This window comes from Oreochromis niloticus, unplaced genomic scaffold, assembly GCF_001858045.2.
Source record: "Oreochromis niloticus isolate F11D_XX unplaced genomic scaffold, O_niloticus_UMD_NMBU tig00006642_pilon, whole genome shotgun sequence".
Taxonomy (NCBI): domain Eukaryota; kingdom Metazoa; phylum Chordata; class Actinopteri; order Cichliformes; family Cichlidae; genus Oreochromis; species Oreochromis niloticus.
Genome location: NW_020328103.1, coordinates 8,494 through 12,305, shown reverse-complemented (window position 1 = coordinate 12,305; position 3,812 = coordinate 8,494). Strand labels below are relative to the sequence as shown.

At 39.9% G+C, this 3,812-nt stretch overlaps 1 non-coding gene across 1 annotated transcript; it reads right to left on the bottom strand.

Moving 5' to 3' along the window:
• Positions 1 to 3,364: 3,364 nt before the first annotated feature.
• On the bottom strand, positions 3,365 to 3,436 carry trnat-cgu (transfer RNA threonine (anticodon CGU)). Its single transcript has one exon. It is a non-coding gene; the product is annotated as a tRNA-Thr (tRNA).
• Positions 3,437 to 3,812: the final 376 nt, after the last annotated feature.

Below are 3,812 nucleotides of genomic sequence, written 5' to 3'. Positions count from 1 at the left end.
GCAATTTGTTTTTACACAGGACCAGGGGGTTGGATAATCTTCTCCCTAATTATGAAATCATCATTTAACACTGCATTTGTATTAACTTGTCTTATCTGTGTCTAATATTAAAATGTGTTTGATGATCTGAAACATGTAAGTGTGATAAATATGCAAAACACTAGGAAACAGGAAGGGGCAACACCTTTTCACATCACTGTAGACGTGATTACAGAATACCTTTTACATCCTGGATTACAATAGGATATCCATCAACGGCAGATACTGGTCTCCATGACACACAGATACTGAGTGGTCTGAGAGAAAGGAATCTGTGTCTCACATGACTGTACGTGTAGTGCTGTAGAAACAATACTGACCTTGATGTTTCTATATGTGGAAACCTTCAAGTATGCATATCCTCCTGTAAGGGTAAAGTAATGGGACATTTGCACTTTTTGCATGTAAGCCTGTCGGTCTTAACTGGAAGTTGCACTTGAGCTGTCTTGGCATCTTTCCCTTGTTTGACTCACCAGTTTTGCCCTGAGCTGAACCGCTGCCTCCTTCTCTGTTGTGGTACTCAGCAGTGACCAAGATGCTGTAACGTGCATCTGGCTGCAGTGACTCCAGCATCACCTGCTTCTCTCCACCAGGGACCAGCACCTGCAGACAACAAACAACACTATCATCCCAACACAGTCAGAACTCATTTAAAGTTTTGGGACTTGTGGAATTTCTGGAATTCTGACACATGACAGCCGGCTGAAGCCCAGAAGAGGTGAAGATGTGATGACTACGACCCACTCACAGTGTGATCCTGGCTATCAGCTCCAGTCAATGCTGTGTAGGACACGTGATACTGGAGGACATGAGCATTGGGAGGTACCCAACTGATCACCATGCTGACGGCAGTCTCATCAGAAAGCGTGAGGCTGGTTGGGCCTCCACCAGAGCCTGCAGCAACATCATAGAAGAGATAAAGTACCACAGCTAACGACACTTAACACTCACTTTCTTCCTTTATAGGAGGAAATTATTTTGGCAGCAGAGCAAAGTGTTTTTTTTAGAAAATAAATGTAAAGTATAACAGAGAATTTGATACTTTGATTTGATACTTTAACCTCACTACATTTATTTCATAGCTCAGAGTTCTAGTTACTCAAAGATGAGAATTTAGATGTGAAATTTAACCTTTAAGTGACTAGTACTTTGAGAACTGCCATCAATTACACAATGAAGTTCATTGACGTACAGGTTATTGTATTAGTAATGCTATATTGTACATAGACACAATATGACAGAATATGACTGCTGCTAATGTGACTTAGGTAAATGGTTTCAGGCTCTCCCTCCTGAGTTTGAGAAATGTTCAGGATCAGAAAATGTGTGACTCACAGGTGCTGTAGCATACGGCCACAGCTTCACTCTGAGCTCCATCTCCATAGAGTGCAGACAGTGATATCTGATGCTCCTTAAGACACAGGACAACAGTTTATTGAGACATTGTATTTTTTACTTCATAATATGTACTCCAACAATCCAATAGTTCTTCCCCACCTGTCTCAGGTCGCCTCCACTTAGTGAGGTAAGAAACATCATCATCTGCAGCTTCCCAGCGCACCGTGATGTCACTGTCTGAGAAATTAGTTACCCTAAGGTCAGAAGGAGGAGGCACCTTCACTAGAAGAAAAGAATAATGTGTATGGGAATTTTTTAAAAATGAGAAAGCTACATTTTGACATCTTTCATTATTAATAACATTTACAGTACTGTGCAAAAGTCGTGAGCCACACGCTGAAGTATTTCTTTGGACATTATCTGGTTTTTCCACTCCTTTTTAGTCCAGTTCTTGTACCTGACCATTTTCTGAGTAATGTTTTTTGTTTGTTTGTTTTTTGTTTGTGTAAACACTTGGCACTGACCATTGTTGGAGAATTAAAAAGCACCTAAGTCAAGGAATGTGTGTGCACATAACAGAAAACTTGGGAAAGAACCAATTTTAAATCTTTAAGCATTTTGTTACTAGCGGCCTGTCACAAAAACACATTTTGTATAGTGTTTTTTTTTTTTTTTTTTTTTTAAATCTTGTGAATAAAATGTATACAAATGTGTGTGATTAATCACAATGTGTTAGTGTGTAATCACCCTGAGACATGCATGCCTGTCTGCTAGCGTCAGATCTAAAGCCATTTCTGATTTGGAGATGCAGGCTGCAGATTCTGTCCAGATTATCCCAGCTCTCGTCACTAAGCATCCAGTCTTCACTTATCAAATGTGTAAAATTCAAGGCTGGTCCTTAAAAGCTCCCAACAAGGCAAAAACTGTGAATCTAACCAAAAGTGTATTTCCTGTTTCTCCCACATATTGGATTCCACAGTTCCTACAAGTGATCAAATATACACAGTTTTTAGATCTTGGAGTCCCTTTGCACAGTGATAGAAAAACATTACCATTGGAATAACTGCCCACCCACTTGTGGTGCTGGAAAAATTGCCCTGATCTCTGCGCTTAGGCTCAGAGAGAGGTGAGATTTTAGCCTTTACAAGGAGATCACCCAGGTTTTTGTTCCTCCTGAAGGCTGCAATTGCCTTGTGATCCTGAAGCATATGTGTGTCCTGAGTGAACCTTTGAAAGTTGCTCTTGATAACTCTGACCAATTTGCAGGTGGAGGGAGAATATGTGATCACCACTGGGATGAGGGGAGAAACATCAATTGGCTTGGTCTGCAAGAATGAATTGAAACATTTTCTTAAAAAGGACCAACAGTACCCCTAGTGGAGAGAGCTGAGAATAAAATCTTGACAGCTTCCCCCAAATCACTCTGTTGAGTGCAGATCCTGTGAAATCTCAGTAATTGGGATTTAATTATCCCTGCAAATGTGTGTTTTGGGTGAAAACTTGTTCTGAACAGTAAGGCATGTGTATCTGTAGGTTTGAAAAAGACTTTAACATCTAATTTGTGGTCATTTGGGAAATTTGGGCCCTTAAATGTAGTTGTGTCTAAAAAATCAATTGAGGATTTATTAATGGTGGATTTCAGTTTGATGGAAGCATTATGGTCATTAAATTGTCATTATTAACATTAATATGAATTATCAGTGTAAATATGCTTTTGCGAATGTCTCCTGTTGTCAGATATCCTGTTTGGATCGTCCACTTTGACTCTTCACAACGTATGTTATATTCTGTTAAATATTTAACCTGTGAGTAAAGGAAACTGATACTCACACTGAGTAAAGCGCCAACAACAGTGATGTTGTTGCACCAGAGTCATGTCTAAAGTTCTGTTCAGTGTTTCTGGTTATTGGGAGCAGAGTGTTTCCCCTACTTAAAGCAACGTGATCAGCAAGTACAGAATCAAACAGGTTTTTAATCACTGTACTAAAGGCACAGATGGGGATTGAACCCATGAGCTTTGGCAGACGAGACCAATGCCTTGCCACTTGGCCACTATGCCACACAGGCTGAGCTTTGTCCATACCGTAACATCATATTCCTCTTGAATTGTTCAATTAAATGAATTGATGAACATGTTTGTCATCTTAGTTGGTTTGAGTGCTCAAAGTAGAGAATCACTGCATAAGAATCAGTCCATTCAAAAGCAACATTCTCCAATATTCCAAAAACCCAGAGAAAGATTGCCAAATGCGAACATCATTCCAAGGAAAGCATGAAAAAATGTTGCAAGCTTGTAAAGTGTTGCCACATTTATAGTGCATCTGGTCAACACCGGCATTATTCTGTTAGAATTACTATCACCCAGTTTCAGCCAAGCTTTAGCAGTGACATTTCACTCCACAATGCTCCACAAACCATCATGGTGGTGTTAAATC